Here is a 19,819-nt window from a genome sequence, read left to right on the forward strand (position 1 = left end):
CCGCACAGGGCACCCCCCCCCCCCCGCCTCCCCGTGACGTGTCCGGGAGGCCAGTCTAGGCCCCTCCCCCCCCAACTCCGCTATGACATCACTGGGCGTTTCCTCTCCCTCCAACCGCCCGCTTCGATTGGTTCACCGCCACCGAGTGAGCGGAAGCGAATGGCGGATTTGCTGCCGGCTGATTGGCCTGTCCGTCCGTCAATCAGTCAGCGTGAGGCAGCTGGGGTGAAGGCGGGAAGTGGGTGGTGGGGAGGGAGGGAGGAGGCGGGGGTGGGGGGAAGGTCACCGACGCGACGATACATAGGAGACGGCGGCCGCGCAGAGAGAGAGAGAGAGAGACGGTGCAGACGCTGAGGGAGCAGAAAGGTCAGCTCGACGCGACTTCGCGGCAAATTCGATTTCTTTTGTTTATTTTTTTTTGGAGGGAAAAGGGTAGGGGGGTGACGGGTTCTTCCTTTTCCTCCGCACGAGAGAGAGAGAGAGACCGTTTAAAAAAAAAAAAAAAAAAAAAATTCTCTTTATATTTTTGGAAAGAAGGATATGAGAGATGAATAAAATGGCCGCGCCGACAATTGCGCGTGTGTGAAAGCCACCTGTTGTTTCCCTCGTGTTCTGTCGCCTTCCCGTGTGTTGCGGGGTCTTTCCCTTTTATATATATATATATATATATACGTATATATATATATCCCCTTTTATACATGAAACTCCTCGGTATAAAGCGAGAGGCGAGCGGTTTAAATTGGCCTCGTCGTCATTGTCCTGAACGTGCAGCAGCGTCGAGTGATGTCGCAGTTGAATTGATTTGGAGATCGTCTCCCTCCTGTTTCTAAGAGCTATCGGCTGTGAGCCAGAGAGCGGCGGACAGGAAACCACGGGAGGGTCTGTAGGAAAAGGCTGAGCAAAGCCCCTGCCCCCCCCCCCCACCACCCACCACCTCAGCCCGACCGAGCCTCGGGCCACGCGGCCGCACTTCTCGCGCCGCTCCCGCCCCGCGCCCAGAGCTCAACAGAGACAGAACACACAGCCGTTTAACTGGCGACCCCACACCCTGTACACACCCACCCCACTGTGTACACACCCTGTACACACCCACCCCACTGTGTACACACCCTGTACACACCCACCCCACTGTGTACACACCCTGTACACACCCACCCCACTGTGTACACACCCTGTACACACCCACCCCACTGTGTACACACCCTGTACACACCCACCCCACTGTGTACACACCCTGTACACACCCACCCCACTGTGTACACACCCTGTACACACCCACCCCCACTGTGTGCACACCCATCCCACTGTGTACACACCCCACACCCTGTACACACCCACCCCACTGTGTACACACCCTGTACACACCCACCCCACTGTGTGTACACACCCCACACCTTGTACACACCCACCCCACTGTGTGTACACACCCCACACCCTGTACACACCCACCCCACTGTGTGTACACACCCCACACCTTGTACACACCCACCCCACTATGTGTACACCCCACACCCTGTACACACCCCACTGTATACACACCACACCCTGTACACACCCACCCCACTGTGTATACACATCACACCCCGTACACCCCAGAGTCCTGTAGCTCAGTGGTTAGAGCACTCGCTTTGCAAGCGAGAGACCTGAGTTCAATTCCAGGCAGAGGGCGAAACCTTGGGCAAGTTTCCTTACTCCACACAGAGCCTAATAATAATCCCTCCAAAACAAAACAATAATAAATTGGTCATTTTCGATCTACAACTGTTTGTGGGACATTGCTGTGCGCAATTGGCTGCCGCGTTCGCCCACAAATATACAGTCAATTCACTTTACAGTGTGTTCTGTGAAGCGCTTTGGGACGTCCTCCCGACGTGAAAAGCGCTATATCAAATGCAAAGATTATTATTATTATTATTACACACCCACCCCACTGCATGCACACCACACCCTGTACACACCCACCCCACCGTGTATACACACCACACCCTGTACACGCCCACCCCACTGTGTATACACACCACACCCTGTACACACCCACCCCACTGTGTATACACACCACACCCTGTACACACCCACCCCACTGTATATACACACCACACCCTGTACACACCAACCCCACTGTGTATACACACCTCACTGTGTATACACACCACACCCTGTACACACCCAGCCCACTGTGTATACCCACCACACCCTGTACATGCCCATGCCACTGTGTATACACCCCGTACCCTGTACACACCCACCCCACTGTATATACGCACCACACCCTGTACACACCCACCCCACTGTGTATACGCATGGCATCCTGTACACACCCACCGCACTGTATACGCACCGAACCCTGTACACACCCAACCCACTGTGTATACGCACCACACCCTGTACACACTCACCCCACTGTGTATACACACCACCCTGTACACACCCACCCCACTGTATACGCACCGCACCCTGTACACACCCACCCCACTGTGTATACGCACCGCACCCTGTACACACCCACCCCACTGTGTATACACACCACACCCTGTACACACTCACCCCACTGTGTATACGCACCGCACCCTGTACACACCCACCCACTGTGTATACGCACTGCACCGTGTACACACCCACCCCACTGTGTATACACACCACACCCGTGCAGCGTAGCTTTACTAGGTTAGTACCAGGGATGAAGGGGATGAGTTACGAGGATAGGCTGACCAATTTGAGCCTATATTCTCTAGAATATAGAAGAATTAGTGGGGATCTTATAGAAACCTATAAGATCATCAAAGGGCATGATAGAGTAGATAGTGGGAGATTGTTTCTCCTGATTGGAGAAACTAAAACCAGGGGTCACAATCTTAAAATCAGAGGCAGCCCTTTCGCACTGAGTTGAGGAAGAACTTCTTCACTCAAAGGGTAGTGAATGTAAGGAACTCACTACCCCAAAGGGCTGTTGACGCTCAGTCCTTGAACATATTCAAGACTAAGTTAGATAGATTTCTTATTGCAAAAGGGATTAAGGGATATGGGGATAAGGCAGGGTTATGGTATTAGCTGGAGTTAGATTAGAAGATCAGCCATGATTGAATGGCGGGGCAGGCTCGAAGGGCCGAATGGCCTACTCCTGCTCCTACATGTTATGTTACACCCTGTACACACACTCCACTGTATACACACCACACCCTATACCCATACACCACCGTATACACACCACACCCTGCACACACCCACCCCACTGTACACACATTGCACCCTGTACACACACCACTGTGTACACACACCACACCCTGTACACATTACACACAAACCCACTGTGCAAACACACACCAAAGTGTATACACCCCATATACTGTACATCTTGTACACACATATCATGTATATACATACCCAGTAAGCAGTGTACACTCCCCCACTGTATACCACCACAGTATGCACACACTGTGTACATATGTACAACCTGTACATAATGTATACACCACCACACTCTACACACAGTGTATTCACATCGTGTACACACCTCTACACTCTCACAGTGTACGCATCCTGAAAACACAGCCACTTTGTACACAAGTGTACACACACACCACAGTGTATACCCCCCACCTCACACACAGTATACGCACACACACCACAATGTACACACACAGTGTATATACTTTGTACATACTGTTTTTGTTCACGTGGAAGTTACCAGGCATGAGAACGTTACTCTTGAGAAATGGAGGAATGCTCTTTTCTCTCTGACTAAAGTATATTTTAAAGAAATCAGGCTGAGTAATTGCTTTTTCGGTACTTTTTTATTTTCCTTAAATATAAAAGACAAATAAAAATGGGTCAGGGCACGGGAAGGATGTTTTCAAACACTGCTGCTATTATGCTTGCCTACAAGAAATACACAATGACTTCTATATTTTACAGTATATCTTGCGAAGCGCTTTGAGACATGAAAGGTGCTTTATCAAATGCAAGGATTATTATTTTGTTTATGGATGTGAATGTGTAACTTGATTAGTTGTATGATTTTAAGAGTTAAAAGAGTAATGCTGATATAAAAGAGTAAAGTAATGTTCAGTCAACTGCAAACAGTTTACTACAATTCAGTTGATTGGTGCAGTATAGTACAGCAAAACACCAGATAACTTGTGACTTCAGGATAAAAGGGCTAAGTGACGAATTATCTGCAGTTAAGCATGTGCATAAATACGTAAATTAATGCAGCTGAGATATTGACAGCATGATGACTGAAATGGTAGTGACATGTTAAACCAAGCTGAACTTATCAAGAATTTACAGTAACTACTTTCTAATAGTCTGAAAATAGATGAGAAATATCTGTTATTTTCAATATACTTGATATCACGTCATGGCTATAATGAATAGTGGTGCAGAAATATATAGAAAAACTATTCTGAAAACCCATTTTGTCTTGGGTTTTTAATATAGATTTGAGTACTCCCTGTGATCATGACAGCAGAAAACCTAGACGTGACAAATGGTCCAATAAACTTGGATCAGCGAACCAGAATGAAGCAGCATTGCTTGCTCTGATGGACCAGACTGGCTACACCATGATACAAGAAAACGGACAAAGAAAGTTTGGTGGACCACCACCAGGTAAGAGCATCATATTAAAGAAATGCAAATGTTAGAAGGTAGACCATCCTCACAGCTCCTTTTTCTTCCTTTACTTCGTCACATACAAGGCATCCACAAGTTCTTGTAAGATGCAATGTCCACAGCCTTCAGTACAGTCTAGGAAACTGGCATGCTAACTTGAAAGCCAGGAAAAATGTACATTTGTAAATATTTCAAAATAATCATTTTATACTCTATTTTATTTGATTCACGTATAATAACATTCCAAATCAAGATGAATAATTAAATATTTCTATTTTTACAGGTTGTGAAAAATGGAAATACAATTGAATATCCAGCAATAGATTAATTCATTCAGTAATGTTTGGATCTTTATGTGGAGAAATGGTAGAAATTATAAGAATTCATTTGAAATTGTATTGTGTCATGAAGTGGGCTAGAGAATACTTTTACCCCCAAGACCTGGATTTGAATCAAGCCCATACTAGTTCTTTAATGAAATAACTAAGAAAATAGATAAATAAAGGTAAGGCTGTGGATGTGATATTCTTGTTTTTTCAGAAGGCTTTTGATAAAACGCTGCGTAGGAGGCTTGTTGAAAAAATGAAGGCAGATGGCATAAGTGGAAACAGCAGCGTGGGTAGAAAGTTGTTTAAAGGATTGGAAACAGATGACAGGAGTATATGGTTGTTCCTCAGAATGGAGAGATGTAATTTGTGGTGCTCCCTAGTGGTCTGGCATGTATTAGGATCAGACACTGTTATTTTCCATTTATAAATATTGTGGATTCTGCTGTAAGAGGCACAATTCCTAAGTTTGCAGATGACAAAAATAGGGAGTGTATCTAACAGTGAAGAATATTGTATGCAACATCAGGTGGACATAGAGAGGTTAGCTGATTGGACAGAGAAATAGCAAATGAAATTTAATGCAAATAACAACTTGCATCTATGTAGTGCCCTTCATGGAGTGCACAACAGCAGCGTGGCCTTGACCCAAAGCCGGTGTGGAGGGGGGGAGGTGGCCGATGACTGAAGGAATGGTCAGAGGAAAATTTTCAGGTGTGATCATGGGCAGAGAGCGATTGAGGCAAAGAGTTTCAGAGATTCTGGGTATAGTGTCTGAAAGCATGGCTCCAATTTGTGGGGACAAGATACGTGCAGCAGATCTGTGCCGATTGAAACAAAAGCAGTGGGGTGTGAGCAGATCAGAGAAGTAGGGAAGTGCCACTCCGTGAAGTGATTTGAATACAAGAGTGAGGATCTTGAAATTGAGCCATTTTGAAACAGCGAGGCAGTGGACCCTGGCAAGTACTGGTGTGTGCAGAGCCAAATATGGTTGAGGACACAGACAGCAGAGTTTTGAATCATTTGAACCTTGTTAATAGTAGGACTAGGGGGATTGGTGAGGAGTGCATTAGAAAAATAGAGGAAGGCAGGTAATGTGGAGGTCGAGGAAGGCAGTCCTGGTCAGGGCTCAGATGTGGGTTAGGAAGGATAAGTGCGGATTGAACCTTGCGTGTTTGTTTTGGATTTCTGTTGTACCAAATATTATATTTGGTAATATTTGAATGCGTTTGTTCCCTCGTGCATGCGTTTATCACCTCCCGCTTGGATTATTCAAACAGATTTCTCACTGGTCTCCCGAACTCACCATTCACAAGATCCAGCTCATTCAAAACTCTGCTGCCCGCATACTGACCTGGACCAAACTTCATATCTACATCTCACCAGTTCTGTCCAGGCTCCACTGGATCCCCATCACCGAACGGATAGACTTCAAGATCCTCACACTCGTGTTCAAATCTATTCATTTCCTGGCACTTTCCTACCTCTCCAACCTCCTCACTCCCCAATCCACAAATCGGTACTTCCGTTCAACTGGCACCGGCCTCCTACTCGTCCCTCACACCCTCTACTCCACCATCGCAGGTCACGCTTTCAGCCACTCCGCCTCGAAACTCTGGTACACTCCCTCAATCCCTCCGCCTTGCCCCTCTCTTCCCCTTTTTCAAGTCCCATTTGAAAACCTTCCTCTTTGGCCATACTTACGGCCACCTCTCCCCCCCCCCACCCCCAGCTCGGAGTCAGGCTCCGCCACTGTTAAGTGCTCTGAGGCGCTACCCTGCATGGAGGGCGCTACATAAGTGTAAGTTGTTGTTTATAATTTTTTTTAAAAAAGGGATTGAACCTTGCGTCAGGTTTGCTACAGGCTCAGTGAGTCGGAGGGATAGGTATGGAGGATTAAGAAGTTCTTAACTTCACAAATGAAAACTGAAAAGATAATCAGCTTTTTATATCAGAAATGGAAAGGTTTTAAAGTTTAAAAAGCATGCTACAATTCTATTCCAGTTATTCAGTGCTAGTAATGCTTAAAATAATAATAATAATCCTTGCATTTGATACAGCGCTTTATCAGTTCTTCTAGATGGCGTCTCGGAGCACTTTATCTGGAGGATTGTTGGCCAGGACACTCGGAGAACCCTTCAATTTTGAGTAGTGCCACGGGATCTTTAACATCCAACTGAACAGAACAAAGGGACTTTGTTTTAACATCTCATTGGAAAGACGGCACCTCAGACAAAGGAGCACTTCTCTTAGTAGCCTAGACGGTGGTTACTTAATCCATGGCTGTTTGTGGGACACTGCTGTATGCAATTGGCTGCTGCGTTTCGCCCACAAAATATACAATCAATTCACTTTACAGTATATTCTATGCAGTGCTTTGAGACGGCTGAAAGACGTGATAAAGACCTTTGAATTGCTCAGCCTGAACTATAACATTGCTGCTTCTCCTCATGATGATCCTCGTCAGTGGACTAACCATGCCTCGCTGCTCCCCCCCCCCCACTGTTCAATTCCTATCCTTGCTTGACCATTCCACAGCCTCCCTCTACTCCAGCCTGCGAATCCTCCATCAGGGCCACCGTGGCAGATGCCGCAGCTGTCCAACAGCAGCCACTCTGACTGCTCTATCCCCCATTCTCGTCGCAAGGCTGATCGGTTCCTGACCACGGGTAGCTAACCTCTCCCTGATCCACATCCCCACCCTCCCTGTCAGTCCTCACCCTCGCTCCTCACATTCCACCGCCAACTGTCCCCTCACCATTGGTTTACAAAATGTCTGCTCTCTCCAACAAAACACTGACCATCCAAGACCTCATTGCCGACGAAAACATTCTCACCCTCACTGAAACCTGGATTACTCCAGGCGACATCTTTCCCCTGATAGAGGCCACCTGGTTTACTGTAGTGGCGGTATGGCTCTCATCTCACGGTCCCCACTCAGTCTATCCCTTTACTCCTCTGGAACCGTCCCCTCTGAGCACCTTATCCTTTACCACCCCTCCAAACTTTCTCTCAAAATTCTCCTTATCTATTGCCCCCCCCCCAGCCTTCCCCCACCTTCATCCCCAACATCTCCACCCTCCTATCTTCCCTAACCCTCTGCTCCAAACGCCTCCTCCTAGGCGATTTCAACCTTCACTTTACCCCCTCCTGCTCTACCTCTGCTGACTTTTTCTCCCTTATCACCTCCCTCAACCTCTTCTTCCACATCCACTCCACCACCCACGTTCGCGGTCAACCCCTTGACCTGGTGATGTCTCGGGGCCTCACTGTCTTGGACCTCATCATCATTGACAAAGCGATCTCGGACTATCACTTCATCTCCCTAAACTCCTCAATCCCTCTCCCCACTGCCATCCAACACCTCCACCTCCTCCGGCCCCTGGAAAAAAATCTCCCCCCTCCCTCTCGGCTGCCTTGGAGTCATCTGAGCTCGTTCCCCTCTGAGCTTCCTCCCTCAATGACCTCCTCTTCTGTCACTCTTTCCATGCCTCCCTCTCCTCCACTCTTGATTCCCTTGCTCCCCTCCCTTCCCGAACCGTCTCCTATTCACGTATGTCACCATGGTACACCAGCCATCTCCGCTCCGTTAAAGCACAGGTGCGTGACATTGAATGCACCTGGCTTAAATGAAACTTAATGGTCCATCGGCAAATCTGGCTGGACCTTATCAAATCTTACCGCTCCGCCCTCGCCTCCGCTAAATCGTCGTTCTACTCCAAGACTATCTTAGAGGCTAAGGACAACCCCAGGCTCCTCTTCTCCATCACAAACCGGCTCCTCCACCCACCGTCTCACTCCTCACCCATCCTCACCTCAAATGCCAACTGCGAGGGGATCCTGGACTTTCTCGAATCCAAAGGCGAGGGGATTCCGCTCAGCTGCCTCTGCCATTCCGTTACTACATGCTCCCCATCTCCCCTCCCACCGGCCCGTATACATCCCTCATGATCCTCTCTGTCCATTGATTCTGTCCATTGACACTCCAACCTCTCTTTCCTCTCCAAGGTCCTGGAATGAGTTGCTGTTTCCCAGCTTGGCTCCTTCCTCTCCCGCCACTCCCTTCACGAACCCCTCCAATCGGGTTTCCATGCTGCCCACAGCACAGGAACAGCGCTGGGCAAAAAAGACAAATGACATTCTGTCCATCTGCAACCAGGGCTCCCTCTGCCTCCTCGTCCTCTTTGACCTCTGCTGCCTTCGACACCGTCGACCACTCTATCCTCATCCACTGCTTCTCTCACCTCAACCTTCAGAGCTCTGTCTTTGACTGGTTCAGATCATACCTCTCACACCGCCTCCACTTATTTCGACAAACTGTTTCTCCTCTAGCCCCTGCACCGTCTCGTGTGGTGTTCCTCAGGGCTCTGTCCTTGGTCCCCTCTTCAATATCTATATGCTCCCTCTTGGTGACATCATCCACAGACATGGGGTCAATTTCCACATGTATGCGGATGACACACAACTGTACCTCTGCCTCCACACTTGACTCCAGGACCACTGCTGTCCTGACAGAATGTCTGTCAGACATCAAGTCCTGGATGAGAGCTAACTTTCTTCAGTTGAACGTCAACAAGACCGAGGCTCTTCTGATTGGCTCCCGTCAGCGCCTCCACACCTCAGGCGCTGACAGCATCACCGTCCATGGTTACACACTATACCTTACTAAGCCAGTCCGGAACCTTGGCGTCTTGTTTGGCCCTCAACTATCCTTTCTGCCCCACATCCATGACATGACCCGCTCTACCTTCCCCCTCCTCCACAACATCGCCCGGCATTGCCACTGTCTCACACCGCAGGCTGCTGAAACCCTCATACATGCAGTCATTACATCGAGGCCTGACTGCAAACCACTTGCTTGTCGGCCTCCCAAACTCTTCCCTCCATCGGCTGCAGATCATCCAGAACACTGCAACCTTGTCCTCTCCTGCACCAGGCTCTTTGACCCTATCACCCCCATCCTCGCCCAACTCCACACTGGTTTCCCATCACACATAGGATACAGTTCAAGATTCTGGTCCTCACCTTCAAAGCCCTCCATGGTCTTGCTCCCCTCTACCTCTGTGACTTCCTAACTATCAACCATCCTGCTCGCTCCCCCTGCTCGACGGGCTCCGGCCTGCTTCACGTGCACCGCCTTGCTCGCCCCACTAGCAGGGGAGCCTTCTATCACTCTGCCCCCACCCTCTGTAACTCCATCCCACAGTCCCCCTTCCCTTGCTTCTTTCAAGACCCATCTCGAGACCCTACTCTTCGACTGTGCTTTCGATCATCCTGCTCCCCCTCTGCTCTCCACTCTCCCAGATCCTGACCCCCAGCTCCGGTCCAAAACTCTTGTCTGTCCCGCCCAGCTTGATTGCTGAAAAGTATTAGGAAAAAAAAGGGGAACTTCACCATAGAGTATTACGAAAATCAGGGAAAAGTGATCCCTTGATTCCTATTGCACATTCCTTAATACCTAGTTAAGAGTGATAGTACGAAGTCTTAGAATTGTCATCTGCCCATCTTGCTCTCTAAATTAAATTTGATGCATGAGCGAGGGACACTGGAGAAAAGGCAACCAGTTGAAAAATAGGTTTCATGGAATCCCAAAAGGAAGCAAATCTCTTCATTTAGCTAACATGTCTAATTCATTGTAAAAGTGAGTACTGATGCATTTGTTTGTAATGTTGGAACACAAAATATGGTACTTATTACTTTATCTTATTACAGGTTGGGAAAGTCCACCTCCACCTCGTGGATGTGAAGTATTTGTAGGAAAGATTCCACGTGACATGTATGAAGATGAATTAGTACCTGTTTTCCAGAGAGCAGGAAAAATTTATGAATTCAGGCTGATGATGGAATTCAGTGGTGAGAATCGAGGCTATGCTTTTGTAATGTATACTACAAGAGAAGAAGCTCAGAATGCTATCAAAATGCTGAACAATTATGAAATTCGACCTGGAAAATTTATTGGTGTCTGTGTTAGCTTGGATAACTGCCGACTCTTCATTGGTGCAATTCCAAAAGAAAAGAAAAAAGAAGAAATCCTTGAAGAAATGAGGAATGTAACGGAAGGGGTTGTAGATGTCATTGTTTACCCAAGTGCTACTGACAAAACAAAGAATCGTGGATTTGCCTTTGTAGAATATGAATCTCACAGAGCTGCTGCCATGGCTAGAAGAAAGCTTATCCCAGGTACTTACTATTTATTGTATTTTAAAAATAACCTGATAGATGAGCAAAACTTAAAAAATCACCAAACGTAAAAATCATTTTGGAAAAAAAAGCTTTTTTTTTCTTTCAACAAAATAATTGTTTTATAAGACAACCTGACAAGTTCAATTTGTTGGTTTCCTGACAATACTGTTTATCTAGTTCCTATTTTCAGACAAATTGAGATTCTGTGGAAAATTTACTGAATTTGGTCCCAATGTTTTATGCTTTTTTATGAGTATTATCTTAAAAGTATTGTCATACAATACTGGGCTGCTTCTATAGGAAACCTGCTTGTCAGCCATCTTCACCACAACCATTTGCTATAAAATATACAGTAACTACACTTCACAGTAAAAATCCTATGAAGAGCTTTGAGATGTTCTGACGACATGATAGGACGTTATATCAAATGCAAAGATTATTTTTTTTAACCGTATGGAATTTGCTAACTGATGATTTTAGAGTTGATATTGAGATCTATGGATCTTTGTCAGTAACTGTATAGCTTTTTACCCTGGATCTACCCTACTCTGTACTGTTAGTTAATCTCAGATTAAGGCAATTAAACCAATACTATTTGAGGTATTCTTAGTTATGGAGGGTAGAATCAACCAGACTCTAGTGCTCTCTCTCTCGATGGCTGGATGTGGAGTCCTGTAGCTCAGTGGTTAGAGCACTGCCTCTCAAACGAGAGACCTGGGTTCGATTCCCGGCAGGCGAAACCTTGGGCAAGTTTCCTTACTCCACACACCTAATAATAATCCCTCAAGAAAAAAACTCAATAATGAATTTGTCACTTCAATCCACGACTGTTTGTGGGACAATGCTCTGCGCAATTGGCTGCCACATTTCGCTTACAAATGTACAGTCAATTCACTTTACAGTGTATTCTGTGAAGCGTTTTGAGACGTCTAGAAGACTTGAAAGTGCTATATCAAAGGCAAGGATTATTATTATTATAACCTGCTATCATTCACTGTCGAGGCTCATAAATAAAGAACTGGCACTTGGCAGAGAGTGGCTGGCACCTATGAAACCGGTTCATGCCTCAGGAAGGGAGGAAGAGAGAATTAAAAAAATGTCTATATTGTTAAAATATAGGCTCATTTTACCACTCAGTGTGATGGTACTTATTTTTGGATTATTTGTGGTAACAGAAAAATCAAAAGTAGTAACACTTAGCAATTTTTTTTGGTAAAACTGCACTACATATTTGCTGGAATCCTATCCTACAATTATGTGTGTAGGTGTGTTAAAAATTTTAATTAATTTTTATTGTAAGAATAATAGCAGTTTCTCATTCACTCAGCTGAATCCAAACCTGTCTTCAATCTATAATAACAATAATCCTTGCATTTGATATAGGTCTTATTACGTCATTGAAACATCTCAAACCTCTCACATGATATACTATAAAGTGTTGGCAAAATGTGGCAACCAATTGCGCACAGCAATGTCCCACAAACAGCCATGGTATGAGTGACCAATTTTATTTGAAGGATTTGTTAGCCAAGACACCAGGATACACTCCCTTCTCTTTTCGAATAGTGCCCTGGGATCTTTAACATCCAACTGAACAGGCAGATAGGACCTCGATTTAAGGTCTCATCCGAAGGACGTTACCTCCGACAATGCAACACCCCCCAGCACTGCACTGAAGTGTCAGGTTAGACTATATGAATCCAAGTCGCCCAACATGAGTCTTGTACCCACAACCTACTGACTCAGGTGGGAATGTTACCACTGTACCAGGTGGCTTCATTCAGTTCCCAATAGGGGTCAATTGTGAACTCAAGAACTGAAATCCTGACTCATACTTTCCTCACTAACCTAAAGAGTACTGAGACTAATTTTAGAACCTCGATTGCTGTACCATTTTATCTCATCCTTCCAGAATATCACTCTGCTGTCTTATCACAGCATCAAGCTGTGTTTTTTTAAATGAGCCCAGGATTCTAGCCTCAATCACCCTCCCAGGTAAACTATTTCCGTGATTAAATACCTTCTGGATAAAGAAATGCGTCCTAGTGTCTGTCCATTCGATAGGGGCGGAATCTTGCTGCTCACCATGTTCAGCATTGAGATGAGTGAGGCAATGGAAAGCAGAAAACACAGAATATGGTGATCTTAAAGATGCGAGTGTAGGTCATGTTGAGTAATAGTCAGATAAATTTGCTTTTCTTCAACATAAGTTTGCTCATTTAACTTACTAAAGATCAATATTTACACTTGCAGTATGAGATGCTGCATTGCATGAAGAAAGTAGTGGAAAGGTGGAACTGTTTGATTTTCTTTACCAAATGTAGCTGTCTTCCTGATAAAGAGGTATATTAAAAAAGAAGTAAAGATGCATATTGTACTGACTGGGAAGTATTTTTGACAGCTATGAATCCACAAGATAAGGCTAGATGTAATGTGGGATGTAAAAAGTTTGTTCATGTCCGTAATAGTATGGCTTGTGTTGATGAGAGCTGGATCCAGAATGAAGAAGTAATAAAAAAAAGCTGTTTGCACTAAGTTATGCTCTATAAATGTAATTTTGTTGTTGTTGTTTGTTGTTATACAAATAAGTTTTTAATGAGCAGGGCATGTGTGGCTTGTGGCTGAAGATCAGTACTCACAAGGCAATTGTATAATAATATTCATAATCCTTAAACTGGGTATAGCACTTCATCGTGTCATCGAGACTTCTCAAAGCACTTTAAAGGGTATATTGTAAAGTGGATTGACTGTATTTTGTGGACGTATATTCTGTGTATGTATTTTAGTGGGGTAAACACTATGTGGAGAATCAAAGCTGAGATTGTTGGACTCTTTATAAGATCTGAATAGAAGAGTGATGGTCGACAGGTGTGGCAATGTAGCATCTTGGCCAGTCTGGTTATCTTGGCCAAATTGATTATTTATAGTTATGGTATAAATCTCTTATATAAGGGGCATCATATGTAAGGTAAGACAGGATTAGTTGGTAGCATGTTCACCTTTGAGTCAGAAGGTTACGGATTCAAGCCCGATGTCAGGATTTGGAACCCATATAATCTACGTTGATGGTGCAATGCCTGGGGTGTGCTGTATTTTCAGAGAAGCCTGCTTCGGATGAAAGGTTAAACTGAGGTCTTGTCTGGCTGTCTAGGTGGTCGTTAAAGATTCCAGGCATTTGTGAAAAGAGAAGTTTCTCCCAGTGTCCTTGCCAACATTCCTCCAAATAAAATTGGTTGCTTTTGGGACATTGCTGTTTGCAAAATTGGCTGCTGCGTTCACCCACAAAATTCACACAATAATAGAGTTTATTGTGATGCGCTTTGAGACGTCTCAATGATTACTCTCAATGATTATTCTCATACTTAGAACACTCTTGTCCACACGATCGCCTTATGTGTGAAATGAATTTATTATGTGAATATTTTCTCTTTCATGCATGTTACAACTCAATATGTTTCTAAATATTTGGTCATGAAATGATAGATATTACAGAATAGAAGACGGTCATCAGCTCATGGTGTGCTAGCTTCTCTCCTTGTGCTAACTATTTTAAAACCAATTTCCTGTCTTCACTGATGGAATAAAAGTCCCTTCTGTTGACTATAAGGGACAAGTGGATATTGCCCTTGTGTGTGAGTTCCAAGCCACCAAAACTGTCTTTTACTTTGTAGAAAATGCCAGGCTGCATATGTGAATTCTGCACACATTGGCAATGCTCAAGGGAAGATTTATCCTTAATACAAATATGTGATGGCAGTACTCCCAAGGGTTAAGTGTAATAATGTAATCTCTGGGTTAAAATAATGATTATAAACAGAATATGTTATCTAAATGCTTTAGTTAGATTACTACTTTGCAGTAATTTCCTAAATATTCATTATTTGAATAACAATAGCAAATTTACAATTATATAGCGCCTTTCACGTCAGGAGGATGTCCCACTAATATCAACCTCTATAAGTACTAATCAACAGTGTCTTGGAACAACGTAATTAATAATAATAATCCTTGCATTTGATATAGTGCTTTTCATGTCTTCTAGACGTCTCAAAGCGCTTCACAGAATAGACTGCAAGTATATTTGTGGGCGAAATGCGGCAGCCAATTGCGCACAGCAGTGTCCCACAAACAGTCGTGGATTGAAATGACCAATTTATTATTGCTTTTTTTTGAGGGATTATCAACCCTCAAAAATTCTAAACTAAAAAGTATTTTTTAGAAGTTAATAACTTTTTTCAAAATAAAAAATACGATACGTTGTGGACTCTTTTCAGGAACGTTTCAGTTGTGGGGCCATACTATTCAGGTGGATTGGGCAGATCCAGAGAAAGAAGTCGATGAAGAAACTATGCAAAAGGTTAAGGTATTGTACGTGCGAAACCTGATGATACTGACAACAGAGGAGACTATCAAGATGGAGTTTAACAAAATCAAACCTGGAGCAGTTGAACGTGTAAAAAAACTCAGAGACTATGCATTTGTACACTTCTTTGACAGGGATGATGCAGTTACTGCTATGAATATGATGAATGATAAGTGTATAGATGGTGCTAGCATTGAGGTCACCCTTGCAAAGCCAGTTAATAAAGATGGCTCTTGGAAATACACTCAAGGTAGTCAATTTAATCTTAATTGTGAAAGTCAACGACTGACGTTTACAAACAAAGAGGATGGAGGACAAAAAACCCCAGGAAGATCGCCAAGTTTACCAGCACGTCTGAATGGTCATCACAGCCCATGCTCACCTGAACTGGAGAGGTGCACTTATCCTCTTTTCCCAGGAATAAAGCTTACACCTTTAAGTATATATGCATTAAAGCCTTGTCATTTTCAGTCCTCTGTCACACATTTGGATTATTACTGCAACAAAAATAATTGGGCACCCCTGAATACTACCTCTACTCCACTACTAGTCAAGATGGGAAGCAGCTGCTTGTTTACAAAGTGGTTATTCCATCCCTTGCAAACAGTTCGCAAGGTACACTAAGCCGTTTCATGCCTGACAAGCTCTGCACGATGCTGGAGGATGCTAAGGAATTGGCAGCACAGTATGCATTAACACATTTAGGTAGGTTGTTATTTGCTATTCATAATGAATTTGAATGTACTAAAATATGATCCATTCAAACATAACTGAATATAGTGTTTTGTTTAGATATTTGACCACAATACTGTACTCCCCATCTGTGAGCAGGGCTCCTTTAGGCTCCCTATCCTCTTCAGCCTCTAACACAGTTGATACGGTCAGCTCTGCCAACCAATATATCCTTCTCCACGGTGTGTCCTACCTGCTCAGCCCTGGCTGCGTTCTCTCTTGGTTTCACACTTACCTATCCCAACGTCTTCATTTCATTTTCTCCGATGGCTTCTCCTTCCCTTCCCCTTAGTGATATCATCCACACCCACCTTTCTTTTTGCTTCTCCCCTCCATTTCAGGACCACTGCTTTAATGACCAAATGTTTTTGCCCCGGCCAATTGCTTCTCAGCTCAACCACTGACAGGGGATGCTCCCTTTACCTCATGGAGCTGAGATGGAACCTTGGTGTTTCTGTCCCTCCTCAAATATCCTTTAAACTTTACAGCTGAGCTCTCGTTAGCTCTGCTTTCCTCTGCTTCTGCAATATTAGCAGCTCCCTCCGCCACTGTATCTCTCTCCCCCACCCCCCCAAAGTTGCCAAGAACCTCATCCATGGCTTCATCACTTCCAGTCTCGAAAACTCTGCTTGCTGAATTCCCCAGTTCCTCCCTACACAAACTACAAAAATCTGCCGGCTGTTCTCCTGCACCACAGGTCATGGGCCCATCACCCATGCCCTTGTTTTATGCTATTGGCTCTCAACCCCAGCAGATAGAACTCAAGATGATTATTCCTCACTTACAAATGCCTCAATGGCCTTACTCCACCCTGCCTTTGCGAATTCAGTGCTCTTGCTGCTCCATCCACACAGCAAATGCGTCCTCTGCCTGATCCACCCGACCATCGTAGAATTATTATAATTATTAATTCAGCCATTCTGCCCTGTTTTCTAGAACTCCTTTGCCGAGTCCCTCTCTCCTGCTTTCAAAACTTGCCTTAAGACTGTGCTTCTGGACACCTTTCCCTTCAGTTCTCCCCCCACCCCTAACCCCTGCTTGGACTCCCAGCCAGTTGCACAAAGTGCTTCAAGACTTCCTATCTTCAACAAATAATCGTTAACTATTATATAATAATCTTGCGGTTTTATTGCAGATATTAACACCTCTGAATATATGAATGTTTTGCTGAGATTAAAAGGAAGTTTAGTTCATTCACGTGTTTTACATATAGGTAAAATATAGATATATGGTCAGACACAAGTTACAGATCTATAAGCCCTACATTTTGATTACATGCTGTTTATAGCAAAGTATATTGGTCTCATTGGGTTTGTTGAAGTGATTATTCATATGTTGAGAGAAATGCTAATTTGAGTCGAAACAATGTGCTTTCTTTGGCGTATGATTGAGCGAGGGAAAGAGGTTTCCCTATCTTGACTAATATCCCCAATAGTTAGGATCGTTATCTTCCACTGGCTTAGTCAGGTTACAGTAGTTCATTTATTTCTACTCCTGCAGTGGTTTGAGTAGTTTGGAGAGGTAATGGCGACTAGGTCTTCAGGAAAGGGATCCAGAGTCTCTGCTGTTTCCCCTATTCCAAATGGAGGACACACAATTCATACTGATTGGGACTAGCAATGAAAGTTACGTTAACTTGCATGCTGCAGATAGTCGGTGATCCTTCCTTGTCTTATGGGCAGTCCCTATTGGCAGAGCCTGGTCCTGAGGGTCCATTTTCTGTGTGAGTGTAAAACCATATTGCTGGTTGTCTCCTGGAATGGTTGATCATAAATTTAAGAGAGTAAAATCTTCAACTGACCTGGTATATTTTGTTGCATGTGGTGATGGTGTGTGTTTTTTCACACTTATGATTTGCCCTATTATCTAGTGACCCAGGTCTTTTACTTCAAACTTTCTGTTATTTTCTGGAAGTGAAAATCTTTATTCTTTGTCTTCATACATTGCTTCAGGTGGGATTTCCTTTTATAAAGGTGTGTATAACAAAGTTTGCTATTTTTAGTGAACATCGTTTGATTCAACTGAAAGTTGTAGCATGTTAATTTGTGAATGTTAGAGTACTTTGCATATTTTTATGTGTTAAAATACCACAGTTAATAAGTACTTATGAAATATGTGAGGTCGATCTGGCTGCAACATCTGTCACCCCATTGATCGCTAGGGTTGATTCGGCTGATCTGGCTGGCTAGGCGGGTGTCCCCCTTCCCTCACAGCTCCATGTGCGTCCCTCCCGAAGCTCAGCGCTCGGTCGCAGAGGACGACCCCCTAGAAGAAGGGCCGCTCCCGCCGGTCTAGGGTATATGACGTAGCTACTCCCCTGCTATAGACCAAACCTCCAAGACCATTTGTAGGATCACGTAGGGAAGTCAAACTCCTCCAAGGCTTCAAGATTACAAGAGTCAGGAGGTTATGATTAACCTATATAAAACACTGGTTAGGCCTCAGTTAGAATACTGCGCCCAGTTCTGGGCACCACATTATAGGAAGGATAGTAAGGCATTGGAAAGGGTGCAGAGGAGATTTACGAGGATGGTACCAGGAATGAGGGACCATGATTATCAGGAAAGACTAGAGAGGCTTGGATTATTCTCATTGGAGCAGAGAAGGTTACGAGGAGATCTAATAGAGGTCTTCAAAATCATAAGGGGATTTGATAGGTTAGAAAGGGAAAAACTTTTTTCACTGGTGGGTGTGTCGGTGACTCGAGGTCACAGATTCAAAATAGTCTCTAAATGAAGCAGGGGAGGTGAGAAGAATTTTTTTCACGCAGCGAGTTGTTCGAATCTGAAATGCATTGCCTGAAAGGGTGGTCGAGGCCGATTTAATAACTACTTTTAAAAACGCGGTGGACGGGTATTTGAGGAGGACGGGTTTGCAGGTTACGGGGAAAGGGCTGGGAAGTGGGATTGACATTAATTGCTCTATTCAAAGAGCTGGCACAGACTCGATGGGCCAAATGGCCTCTTTTTGTGCTGTACAATTCTATAATTCTATAATTCTATTTATTCATGTATTTTCAGACTACAGTTTGCGTCGGACCAATTCTGTGAATAGCCTTTCTCAAGTTGGTACAGCTCTTCCTGTTTCCGCATCCAGCCTGCTTCAGTATACATCCAGGCCTTACTCGTATCCTAGTTATCCATTGTCACCCACACTACCTCTTGGTAACAGCAATCATATTGGACAGCGGTTGTATGTCTCCAGCCACGGATCTTTCTTCTAAAAAAGTATTGTAGGTTGAATAACAAAATATTGTAAATGTTTTTTTTTCTTGGAGCACAGATTGACAGGTTGACTTTCTCAAAAAAATTTTGTTCGATTGTTACACTGTATGGAATTTATTGAAGCACAAATGTGTAACCTCTTTCTGTGTATTAAAGTTTTATCAAATTGTTTTTACATTCTTGTTAAAAATTTGAGAATGCTGTTCTGAATTTGTCGTTTTTTCATCGCAGTGACAAATTAATTGCCTTTGTTGTCCTTTAGCTATCTTAGTGCTTAACACCTATGGCATGATTAATGTAATAAGGTGAAGATTTCTACTAGGACTTAACTATAGCTGGAGTTCACTGTCACTGTTTCACGCTGTTAAGCTTCACTTTTC

The 19,819-nt window shown here is 44.2% G+C and overlaps 1 pseudogene; it reads left to right on the forward strand.

The window, feature by feature from the left end:
• The first annotated feature begins 244 nt into the window (after positions 1-244).
• Positions 245-19,601, forward strand: LOC121849577 (annotated as a pseudogene).
• Positions 19,602-19,819: the final 218 nt, after the last annotated feature.

This window comes from Callorhinchus milii, unplaced genomic scaffold, assembly GCF_018977255.1.
Source record: "Callorhinchus milii isolate IMCB2004 unplaced genomic scaffold, IMCB_Cmil_1.0 Scaffold8, whole genome shotgun sequence".
NCBI lineage: Eukaryota > Metazoa > Chordata > Chondrichthyes > Chimaeriformes > Callorhinchidae > Callorhinchus > Callorhinchus milii.